This window comes from Mustela putorius, unplaced genomic scaffold (genome assembly GCF_011764305.1).
Source record: "Mustela putorius furo isolate JIRA1106 unplaced genomic scaffold, ASM1176430v1.1 tig00537335_pilon_pilon_pilon, whole genome shotgun sequence".
Classification (NCBI taxonomy): Eukaryota; Metazoa; Chordata; class Mammalia; order Carnivora; family Mustelidae; genus Mustela; species Mustela putorius.
Window position 1 is genome coordinate 1528731 of NW_025422457.1, and position 13418 is coordinate 1542148.

A 13418-nucleotide genomic window follows, 5' to 3' on the forward strand; every position below is an offset into this window, starting at 1 on the left:
AGATTTTATTTATTTATTTGACAGACAGTGATCACAAGTAGGCAGAGAGACAGGCAGAGAGAGAGAGGAGGAAGCAGGCTCCCTGCTGAGCAGAGACAGCCCGATGTAGGGCTCGATCACAGAACTCTGAGATTATGACCTGAGCCAAAGGCAGAGGCTTTAACCCACTGAGTCCCCGAGGTGCCCTAACTGGAATTTTTTTTCCCCCATTTCTCTCATTCCCCCAGCTATTGGCAACCACCCTTCTGTTTTGTTTCACCTTTTTTAGATTCCATATTTAAGTGAGCTCATACAGTATCTATCTTTCTCTGTCTTGCTTATTTCACTCGGTGTAATGTCCTCAGGGTTCATCCATATAGTTGCAAATGGCAGGATTTCTTTTCTTCTCACAGCTGAGTAATATTCCTGTGTGTGTGTGTGTGTGTGTGTGTGTGTATGCGTGCCTATATGATTTTATCCATTCATCTGTAGGTGGTTTCCATATCTGGGCTGTTGTGAATAATGCTGCTGTGAACAAGGGGCTACAGATATCTCTTTGAGATCCTGATTTCATTTCCTTTGAATATATACCCAGAAATGGGATTACTGGATCATAGGGTAGTTTTATTTGTAATATTTTGAGGAACCTCCATACCACTTTCCATCGTGGCTGCACCAATTTACATTCCTACCCGCAGTGCACGGGATTTCCCTTTTCTCCATATCCTTGCCAATACTTGTTATCTCCTGTCTTTTTGATGACATGATGACCTGTTAGCCATTCTAACAGGTATGAGGTGATAGCTCATTGTGGTTTTGATTTGTATTTCTCTGGTGATTAATGATGTCGAGCATCTTTTCATGTGTCTGTTGGCCATCTTTCTGTGTTCTTTGGAAAAATATTTATACAGTCCCTCTGTCCATTTTTAAAAATAGGATTGTTTATTTTTTGCTACTGACTTGTATGATTTCCTTGTACATTTTGGATATTAACCCCTTGTCAGATATATAATTTGCAAATATTTCCTCCCATTCTGTAGGTTGCCTTTTCATTTTGTTAATGGTTATTTTGCTGTGGAGAAGCTTTTCATTTTGAGGAAATTTCACTTACACATTTTGATGTCATATCCAAAAATTATTGCCAAGACTAATGTCAAGGTGTTTTTCCTCTGTATTTTCTTCCAGAAGTTTTATAGTTTCAGGTCTTGTGTTTAAGCCTTTAATCAATTTTGAGTTAATTTTTGTTAATGGTGTAAGGTAGAGTTCTAATTTCATTCTTCTACATGTGACTATCCAATTTTCCCAGAACCATTTGTTGAAGAGACTGCCCCTTCCCCACTGAGTATTTTGGCTCTCTTGTCAAATATTAGTTGGTTGTATATGTGAGGGTTGATTTCTGGGCTCTTGATTCCTATCCATTTGTGTCCATTTCTATACCAATATTATAACTCTTCATCATTGCTCTAACTTTGTAGTGTAATTTGAAATCAGGAAGTGTGATGCTTCCAGCTTTGTTCTTTCTCAGGTCTGCTTTGGTTAGTCAAGTTCTTTGTGGTTCAATACAAATTTTAGGAGTATTTTTTCATATTTCTGTGAAAAATGCCATTGGAATTTTGATAGAGATTGCATTGAATCTATATATGGTTTTGGGTACTATGAACATTTTAATGATATCAGTTCTTCCAATCCATGAGCATGAGGTTATATTTTCATTTATTTGTATCTTCTTCAATTTCTTTCATTAAAGTCTTATAGTTTTCTATGTATAGACATTTCACCTCCTTGGCTAAATTTATCCCTAAGTATTTTATTGTTTTTGAGGCTATTGTGAATAGGATTGTTCTATTTTTTCCAGATATTTTGTTGCTAGTATATAGTATATAGAAGCACAACTGATTCTGAAAAAAAAAATTTTAATGGAGTAAATTAAATTATGTGTATTGTCTCTCTAGTCTATTTTCTCTTCAAAAAGTATACAAATATCCATTTGCTTTAGAAACATAGCAATCAAGTTTTTTCTTTTATCAGTTCTCCCAGATCAGAAGCAGATAATATTCAGGTTGCTGATAAAGAACAAGAAACCTCCTCTCTTTCATGGATATTTCAAAGAGCAGATGGTCTTTTGAGATTTTCTTCTTAGCCTTTCCTTAGCAGTGGACTCCAATTTGCCTACGCAAGTGTCTCAGAAACTTGTAGAGCTTGTCTTCCAGGCCAAACATGCCTCCTAAAAAGAATTTTAAATAAGGGTTCTCTGATGGAGATTTAAGTGAAATCATGAGTTAATTCCTTTTTTTGTTGTTCTTATAATTGGTGATAAATTATTGAGTGCTTTTTAAAAATTTTTATTTTTATTTATGTGTGTGTGTGAGAGTGAGAGAGAGAGAGCTCACAAGCAGGGGGAGAAGCAGGCAGAGGGAGAAGCAGGCACTCCACTGAGCAGGGAGCCCAATGTGGGACTCAATCCCAGGACTCTGGGATCATGACCTAAGCCAAAGGCAGAAGCTTAACCACTTGAGCCACCCAGGCATCCCAAATTATTGAATGCTGGCTAACTGTTTTACATTGTACAATACATTGCAAAGTGCAGGAGATATTAATTGTTCGTGGATTCCATATTTATAATTTTGCATTTTGGTGAAATTTATTGTAACCCCAAATCAGTGCTCATGGCTCTTTCATGGTCATTTATGGACATGGGTAGTACCAGGAAAATTTGAGTCACTCCACATGCACATGCCTGGTTGAGGTAAAAGAAGGCATCACTCTGCCTTTTTGTTTTCTCTCTCATACTATGAATAAGAGTCCTTTTGTGATGTATTTGGTGCCATATTTTTGCATTTTTTCTTGGTTATTTCTTTATTTAAAATAGCCCCCGAGGGTAGTGCTGAAGTGCTGTTTACCGTTCCTAAACTGTGATGTTCAAGAAGGGAGAAAATATGTGTCAGGTAAGCTTAATTAAGACATAAGTTATGTTGATCATGACTTCAATAAATCAACAATACATATTAAGTAAAGTGTCTTTAAACAAAAACACACATCAAACAAGGTTGTACATTAATTGGTTGATGAAAATGTTGTACCCAGAGTCTCACAGGAATCTAACCTTGTATTTTCCCTAGAAGCAGTGCCTCAGTACTCGCTAATTCAGTGTTCCCAGCAACTATACACAACGTAACTGCCAGGAGAACTAGAATGGACAGTATATCAGAGGGTGACAGTTTACTTGGGAAGTGCAAGGAACACACATAAATAATGAACAACCTGAACAGTAACAGTGGTACAAATAACAAAGGGTAAACAAATCAGGATGATCTGGAGGAAGTCTTTGTGAAAGGACTGGTCATCAATCTAGGCTCTGCAGACTGAAGAGGCTTTATGTAAGCTCCGGTAGCAAAGAGTAGGAGTGATTGAATAGTCTTATTCAGGGAAGACAGGCTATAAGCCAATTTGTATTGGAGGATTATTTTGAATGTGGAGCATATGAAAAATAAGGCTGAAAAAAATCGTGTAGGAAGGACTTATGGAGGTCCTGAATTTAAGTCTGAGAGAGCCTGGGTTTGTTCCCTCAGACCAGTTTTTTTTTTTCTTTAATCAATGTCATAATTTGCATAAAAATAATTGCACTCATTTCAAGTGTACATTTTGATGAGCTTTGACAAGTAAACACCCACAAGTAAACACCACCACATTCAAGATATAAAACATTTCTATTACCCCAAAATGTTTTCTCATATTGCCTCACAAACAATACCCTTACCACTCATAATACTAGGCAAAAAAAATAGCAAAAATTGGCTTCTATAGAAATTCTTATGATTTTTTTATTTGACACTTGGATTATTTGGAATAATTTTGTTTAATTTTAATACACTTTGAGATTTACCAGATAATTTTCTGTTGTTGATTTCTTCATTCTGTTGTGGTCAGAGAAAATTGTAAGTTCTCTGAGTACATGCTGCTGAGTGGAGCATTCTATAAATGTCAATTAATTCAAGTTGATTCAAGTGTTGTTTGAGTGTTCTGTATTTTTATTGAATTTTTAGTCTACTTGTTCTATCAATTACTGAAAGAGGCCTGTTGAAATCTCTAACTATAATTATGTGTTTATTTTTCCTTTTACTTCACTCTATTTTGCTTTCTCTGTTATAGAATTCTGTTTTTAGGAGCCTGTCATTTAGGGTTATTGTTGACACTTTTGTCATTATGAAATGTGTCTCTATCCTTGGTTATATTTCTTGTTGTGGTATTAACATAGGCATTCCAGTTTTCTTTTGATTAGTGTTTTCATCATATACCTTTTAAACATTTTTTTAGTTTTAGCTTATCTTCAACTCTGTATTTAATGCTGGTTTCTTTTGTTGAGGAATGCTTTTTTATTCAGTCTGACAATCTCTCTGATTTTTAACTCGACTATTTAGATCATTTGTGTTTAATGTAATTATTAATATAGCTGGATTTAAATCTAAATCTATTTGTTTTCTCATTAGATTTTTTTCTCTCATTAGATTTTTAAAAAATTTTTATTCATTTTTAAAATTTCTTTTCAGTGTTCCAGAATTCATTTTTTATGCACCACACCCAGGGCTCCATGCAATACATGCCCTCCATACTACCCACCACCAGGCTCACCCAACCTCCTTTAATCCATTCTTTATTCATATTTTCCTCTTTCTCTACCTTGTTTTTGGATTGAGTATTTTGTAGTATTCTATTTTCTCTCCACTATTTTTTTATTTTTAAAGATTTTTATTTATTTATTTATTTTACAGAGAGAGAGAGAGAGATCACAAGTAGGCAGAGAGGCAGGCAGAGAAAGAGGGGGAAACAGGCTCCCTGCCGAGCAGAGAGCCCGACGTGGGGCTTGATCCCCGGACCCTGAGATCATGACCTGAGCCAAAGGCAGAGGCTTAACCCACTGAGCCACCCAGGCACCCCTTCTCGCCACTATTAACTTGCTAGCTCTATCTCTTGTTTTATGTATGTGTGTGTGTTTTGGGGAGAGTGGTTGCTCTAGATTTATAATATACATCTTTAACATAGTCTGCCTTTAAATAATATTATGCCACTTCGTATATAATATAAGAACTTTAAAATAATATATTTCTGTTTCCCTTTCCAGTCCTCTACGTTACTATAGTCATACATTTTACTTCCACAAGTGTTATAAACTCCACAATACATTCTTTGGTTCTTCTAAACAGTCAGTTATCTTTTAAAAAGTTAAAATATGAAAAAAAAAAGGATTTTTACATTTATTCTTATATCTATTATTTTACTTTCTTCATGTCTTTGGATAACTCCAAGTTTCCACCTAGTATTATTTTCCTTCTTCCTAAATGATAAAAGATTTACATTTAAAAAATTTATTTAAATTCAATTTAATTAATATATACTGTATTATTAGTTTCGGAGGTAGAATTTGGTGATTCATCAGTTGTATATAACACTCAGTGCTCTTTACTTCAGGTGCCTTCCTTAATACTGATCACCTAATTACCCCACCCCCCCACCTCTCCTCCAGCAACCCTCGGTTTGTTTCCCATGGTTAAGAGTTTCTTATGGTTTGCCTCCCTCTCTCTTTTCACCTTATTTTATTTTTCATTCTCTTCCCCTATGTTCATTTGTTTTATTTCAAAATTCCACATATGATTGAAATCATATGGTATTTGTCTTTCTCTGACTAACTTATTTCCCTTAGCATTATACCCTCTAGTTCCATTCATGTCATTGCAAACGGCAAAATTTCATTCTATTTGGTGAGTAATATGACACTGTGTGTGTATGTATGTGATATATATATGTATCTATATGTAGATACATATATGTATCTCTCTATATATAGATAGATAGATAAATATCATACATTTATTCATTCATTTGTTGATGGACGTCTGGGTTCTTCCCATAGTTTGGCTATTGTGGACATTGCTGCTATAAACATTGGGGTGCACGTGCCCCTTTGAATCACTATATTTGCATCCTTTGGGTAAACACCTAGTAGTGCAATTGCTGGGTTGTAGGGTAGTCCTGTTTTTAACTTTTTGAGGAACCTCAATATTGTTTTCCAGAGTGGCTGCACCAGCTTGCATTCCCACCAACAATATAAGAGGGTTCCCCTTTCTCTGCATCCTCACCAATGTTTGTTTTTCATTTTACCCATTCTGACCAGCATGAGGTGGTATCTCATTGTGGTTTTGATTCGTGTTTCCCCAATGCTGATGTTGGACATTTTTTCATTTGTCTCTTAGCCATTTGTATATCTTTGAAGAAATATCTATTCATAACTTCTGCCCATTTCTTGACTGGATTTTTGGTTTTGGTGTTGAGTTTAATAAGTCCTTTATAGATTTTGGATACTAACCCTTTATCTGATAAGACACTGGCAAATATCTTCTCCCATCCTGCAAGTTGCCTTTTAGTTTTATTGACTGTTTCTTTTGTTATGCAAAAGCTTTTTGTCTTGATGAAGTCCTGATAGTTAATTTTTGCTTTTGTTTGCCTTGCCTTTGGAGACATGTCTAGCAAGAAGTTGCTGTGGCTGACATCAAAGAGGCTGCTTTCTGTGTTCTCCTCTAGGATTTTGATGGATTCCTGTCTCACATCTTCAGTCCATTTTGAGTCATTTTTGTGCGTGGTGTAAGGAAATGATCCAGTTTCATTCTTCTGCATGTGGCTGTCTAATTTTCCCAACACCACCTGCTGAAGAGACTCTCTTTTTTCTATTGGATATTCTTTTCTACTTTGTCAAGATTAGTTGACCGTAGTTGAGGGTCCATTTCTGGGTTCTTTATTCTGTTCCATTGATCTATGTGTCTGTTTTTATGCCAGTACCATATTGTCTTGATGGTTACAGTGTTGTAATATAGCTTGAACTCCAGAATTGGGATGAATTCAGCTTTGGTTTTCTTTTTCTTTTTTTTTAATTATTAATTTTTTATTAACATATAATATATTAGCCCCAGGGGTACAGGCCTGTGAATCTCTAGGTTTACACATTTCACAGCACTCACCATAGCACATACCCTCCTCAATGTCCATAACCCAACCATCCCCTCCCTACCCCTCTTCCCCCAGCAACCCTCAGTTTGTTTTGTAAGATTAAGAGAGTCTGTTATGGTTTATCTCCCTCCCAATCCCATCTTGGTTTTCTTTTTCAAGATTACTTGAGTTTTTGGGTGTCTTTTGTGTTTCCATACAAACTTTAGGATTGTTTGTTCCAACTCTGTGGAGAATGTTGATGGTATTTTAACAGGGATTACATTGAATGTAGAACACTTTGGGTAGTATAAACATTTCAACAATATTTGTTCTTCCAATACATGATCATGGAATGTTTTTCCATTTCTTTGTGTCATCTTCAGTTTCTTTCATAAGTGTTCTATAGTTTTCAGAGTAAAGTTCTTTTACCTCTTCGGTTAGGTTTATTCCTAGGTATCTTACAGTTTTCTGTGTATTTGTAAATGGGATCACTTCCTTGATTTCTTTTTCTTCTGCTTCATTATTAGTGTATAGAAATGCAACTGACTTCTGTGCATAGATGTTTTCCATCATGTGACTTTGCTGAATTTCTGAATCAGTTCTAGCAATTTTTTGGCGGAGTCTTTCGGGCTTTCCACCTCAAGAAACAAGAAAAAGACTCAACCTAACCTTACACCTAGAGGAGCTGGAAAAAGAACAGTAAATAAAGCCTAAATCCAGCAACAGAAGGGAAATAATAAAGATTAGAGTCTGGTGGTATTATGGAGGGCACATATTGCATGGAGCACTGGGTGTGGTACATAAACAATGCATTCTGGAACACTGAAAAGAAATTTAAAAAAAAAACGCAAACACTTAAAAAAAAGATCAAAGCAGAAACCAATGATATAGAAATAATAATAATAATAAACACCCCCATAGAACAGATCAATGAACCCAGGAGATGGTTCTTGAAAAGTATTAATAAGATTGATAAACTCCTCGCCAGACTTACCAAAAAGAAAAGAGAAAGGACCAAATAAAGTTGTGAATGAAAGAAGAGATAGCATAACCAACACCACAGAAATACAATTAGAAGGAAATATTATGAGCAATTATATGCCAAACAATTAGGCCATCTTGAAGAAATGGGTACTTTGATCTGTAAATTTATAATTTTTACAAAATTTGGGAAAATTTCAGCCATAAAGTCTTCAAATTTGTTTTTGTTCTCTTCTCCTCCTTTCTGGGACTCCAGATACACATATGCTAAAGAGCTCAATATTAGTCTTTGAGATGCTGGTGTTTTGTTTTTGTCTTTTCTCTTCCTCTTACCCTGTGTACTTAATTAAGATAGTTTCTTCTGTTATGGCTTCAAGTTTATTGATCTTTTCTTCAATAGTGTTTAATCTGCTCTTAGTACCAGTCAATGAACTTTTCATTTCAAATAATGAGTTTTAATCTCTAGATGATCTATGTTGTTTTTATTTATATTTTCCATATCTCTCTTCACATGTTAATGTTTTCTTTTAAATATATATACATAGTTATGACGTTTATAATTGTTATTTTATGTCTTTGAAAACTCCCTATCAAATCTATCATTTCTATATCTGTGTCTATTCACTGACTTTCCTTGTGGTTTTGAGTCACATTTTACATATCTAATAATTATTTTTATTGGAAAGTGAACATTCTGAGTTTTCTCTGTTGAGTGCTTGATTTTGTCATATTTCTTTAAAACATGATTGGTTTTATTTTGGCAATCAGATAAGTTAAAGATTAGCTTGATCCTCTTAGGTTTATTTTCTTTCTTTCTTTCTTTCTTTCTTTCTTTCTTTCTTTTTAAGATTTTATTCACTTGGGGTGCCTGGGTGGCTCAGTGGGTTAAAGCCTCTGCCTTCGGCTTGGGTCATGATCCTGGGGATCTGGGATCGTGCCCCGAGTTGGGCTCACTGCTCGGCGGGGAGCCTGCTTCGTCGTTCAGCCTATTTGTGATCTCTTTCTCAATCTGTGTCAAATAAATAAATAAATAATAAAATCTTTTTAAAAAAAGATTTTATTCACTTATTTGACCAGAGAGAGAGATCACAAGTAGGCAGAGAGGCAGGCGGGGGATGGGAGGAAGCAGGCTCCCCACGGAGCAGAGAGCCTGTGGGGGCTTGATCCCAGGATCCTGAGACTGTGACCTGAGCTGAAGGCAGAGGCCCAACCCACTGAGCCACCCAGGTGCCCGGAGGTTTATTTTAAAGTTTTTTTTTCAGGGCAAGTCTGAGGATACTTCAGGCTCCAGTATGCTAGGGCTTCTTTGTGATGCTACTAGGCTATGATTCTTCCGATGACTCCTCTGAGTGCTCTGTGACTTCAGTGAGGCCTACTTATTCTGGTTGATGAAAATTCAAATAATTTTTTTCAGATCTGTTTGAGCTCTGGGAATTTCTTGGCTTACTACATTCTACTAATCTTTCTTAGCCTCATGGAGCTCCACCCTATGCATGTACAGATATATGTTCAGGCAAAGAATTGAGAGGACCCCTGTGCACATTTCTGGAGCTCTATCTTCATATAGCTCCCTTATTTCCAATATTCTGCCCTGCAAGTTCTACCTACCTTGGGCTTCTTGAACCTCAAACTTTGCAAGGCTCTTTTTATTTATTTTATTCTTTTTGTTTTGTTTTGTTTTTGTTTCTTTTTTTGCAAGGCTCTTTTTAGACCACTCCTTCCTGTGCTGTAGTTTGGATGTTATATTGAGGTGGAGTGAGTGCAAACATATAAATACTTCATTTATTTCCCTTTTCTAGGGGAACATAATCTTGCGTTACTTATAGTCCATGTCTGAAAATACTGATTTAATTTATTTGTTTATGTTTTCCTTTAAGTCAGGAGAGCAATTTCCATAGCAGTTACTTATTCATGGATATAAGTGAAGTCTACAGTGGTATTTAGCATTGTGTTTGAGTTTGAGTGATCAGATACATGTATGTATTGTGTATGCCTTCATATGGTTAATATGAGTTATCCACATTGCCTTACTTGACTTGGGCTGCCATAACAAAATACCATAGACTGGTGCTTAAACAATAAAGATTTATTTTCTCACAGATCTGAAGGCTGAAAACTCAATATCAGGGTGCTACCTTGGTTGGGTTCTGTTGAGGGTTCTTGTCTTGTGCCTTTTCTCATAAGGACATTAATCCCATCAAGAGGGACATACCTGGGCACCTGGGTAATCCAGTGGGTTGAGCCTCTGCCTTTGGCTTGGGTCATGATCTCAGGTTCCTGGGATCGAGCCCCACATCAGGCTCTCTGCTCAGTGTGGAGCCTGCTTCCCCTCCCCTTCTGTCTGCCTCTCTGCCTACTTGTGACTTCTCTCTCTGTCAAATAAATAAAATCTTAAAAAAAAAAAAAAAGAGGGACATACCCTCATGATCTCATCCAATTATCTCTCAAAGGTCCCATTTCCAAATACCATGACACTGGGGATTAGAGTTTCAACATATGAATTTGGGGGTGGGGATGGATTTAACTTAGATCTTGGCATGCATTCTTCAGAAATATCTCTCATTACAGTAAATTGTTTTACCACATACGTGATAGCCACTCTTCTTTTTTTTTTTAAGATTTTATTTATTTATTTGACAGAGAGAGATCACAAGTAGGCAGAGAGGCAGGCAGAGAGAGAGAGAGGAGGAAGCAGACTCCCTGCTGAGCAGAGAGCCCGATGTGGGGCTCCATCCCAGGACCCTGAGATCATGACCTGAGCCGAAGGCAGCGGCTTAACCCACTGAGCCACCCAGGCGCCCGATAGCCACTCTTCTAAGATGTATTTTAGAATTAAAAATAATAAAACTCCCAGCTTCTACTCCATTAGTGCTACCCAGTCTGGAAACGAATGCAGGCAATAGGGAGCTCTTACATACGGATTTTTGAGCAGGGATTTGACCTGACAAAATGGTGATTGAGGTGTGTGAGGTCAGTGAGACTAAATGTAGGAGAATGACAGGACAGCAGGTTTAATGATCAGTATGGTAACCATCTTTGAGTTCTCTCAGGGTTCAGGGTCAGTAAAATTTGTCATTAGTCATTTGCTTAGCTAGTTGTACCCAAGCTTATCATTATCTTCAGCAACCAAAGCTTCTAACAGCTCCAGCACTGAGGAAATCTTCAAAGACTCAGGTGCTGGAGTGCATTATCCATTCATTTATTCATCCAGTATATCTTTTATTTAGTGGTTGTATCTGGCATTTTTAAGTAATCTAAAATAAAGACTATTGCCCTTGGGGTGCCTGGGTGGCTTAGTTATTGCGCATCTGCATTCAGCTCAGGTTGTGATCCCAGGGTCCTGGGATGGAGCCCTGTGTCAGGCTTCCTGCTCTCTGCTTGTGTCCCTGCTCTCAATATCTCTCTCTCTGTGTCAAATAAATAAATAACTCTTTTTTTTTCTTTTCAAAAAAAGGTATTGCCCTTGCCCACAAGGGGTTTATGGACACTTTGGGAAGGCAAGACCAATGCATAAGTTAAAATATAGCATAAATTCATTATTTTGGCAATATCATACTGCTTTTAAGATGAATTCTCATACCTTCTATGGTCAAAAAGATAACAACATGCTGTCTCACAGATTGTCCATATGTTGTAGGGAAAGAAAAATGATAGTCAGTGTGGGATGGTATTAGCCAGAGAAGACTTTTCAGAAGAGGGTTCGGGTGTTTTCTTAAAAGATATGCTAAAGAAGTGGAAGATCCTTTGGTTGCAGAAATCTCCAGGCAGATATCATAGGAGTTTAGGCTGACCCAGGCAGGGTCTTGGGGAGCTACAGTTGGATAAGAGGAGGACCCCAGGTAGTAGAAACCTTAAGAGCAGGCTGAGGCATGTGGACTTGATATAAGCATCAAAGAGAGAACTGTGGGAAGTTCTTCTGTAAAAAAGCAATAGAAGTTTTTGCTCTATGTTTTCTGTTCCCTTCTTTTTCCTCCACTTTCATGCGAGCTTATTTTTAAATTCCCTTATGACACTAATAAGCTTTTAAAATAAGCTTTATGCTTGCGTCTTATTTTTTAAACAAGCCAAAAAGAGCTCTTTACCACAAAAGTCTGTAATAAAATTTTAGGACCATACCCATTGAATTGATACGTTAAACTAGTAACTGACCACCTTTTCTCTTGCAGGCATAGTGCAAGACACTGAGAGGGATAGAAAGCGTCAACGTTTATTATTCACTCATTCAGTCAATCAGTCTCTTACAGTGCTCAGGAAGCATTGTCTATGTCTTCAGTGTCTCACAGTCTCATGATCAGGAGGGACTGATGTCAATGACTGGTTGGATCAGGTCACTTTTTGTCTCCTTCAGCTGTCCGAGGGGTCCACTCACTCATTACTCAGGACCTCTCTCCGGGACTTTTATTTATTTTATTTATATTATATTATATTATATTATATTATATTTTAGTATGCTCCGTGCCCAATATGGAACCCAATGCAGGGCTTGAACTCACAACTCTGAGATCAAGATCTGAGTGGAGAGCAAGAGTTGGATGCCTAACCAAGTAAGCCACACAGGTGTCCCTCTCCAGGGCTTTCTGATTTGTTTATGGACATGGGAAGGGAATCACAATGGAAATCAGGAGCTGTGCTGGGGTCTTCCGGGGCTGCTGGGGCCTTTTTCCTCCTATCACAGAACTCCATGTTGACATAGTCCCATGGAGATTTCTTGGTCATGCATGGTGTTTCTGTTCCTGAATCTTTGAAATAGTCATCTGAATCTAAAACTGAGGCTCAAGTAGAAAGGATGGAAAGAACATCAGAGATGTCACTTACATGGTTGGGGGGTAATGTCTGGCTGTGTGAGGGAGGCATATTTAATGAAAAACAGTTATTTCATCAGCAGGTGGGAAGTACTTGTAGCTACAGGATTTTAGTTTACAGAAAACACATGCCATGCCGTGTGACCACAACTTGGAATTAAATGCAGTTTTAGATCATATTCATAAAAGTGTAATATGGAAGATACTTAAAACAAACAGTTTCCATTTTACTTTGCATTGGCTAGTTTATGTCTGGAGTGTCTTGTTCATTTTTGGGGGTCAGGTTTTAAGAGAAATACAGCAAACTGATTTATTGAAATGTTAAGGAATCAAATGTGAAAATGAAAGGGTTTGAAACCAAATGACATCTGGAAAGGCTGAGGGAAGTCTATATTGCTCTTGCAGAAGAAAAGACTGACAGGCATTCGAGAACTTTGAAACAGCCAACAGGAGTTTGAAGTAGGAGTTAAGCCGGATCTGTGTAGATACAACAGATTCATTTAGGAACAACTCAAGGAAGTATTGGGGAAACCCAAGGAAGGCGGAACTTCTCCACGATCAAAACTGTTCCAAATGGACTAGTTTGTCCATTGGAGTAACAAATACCCCATCACTGGATGGATTCTATGAACATCAGGGGAAAACGTTGAGGAAGGCTCCAATATCGTTTGATTCAAT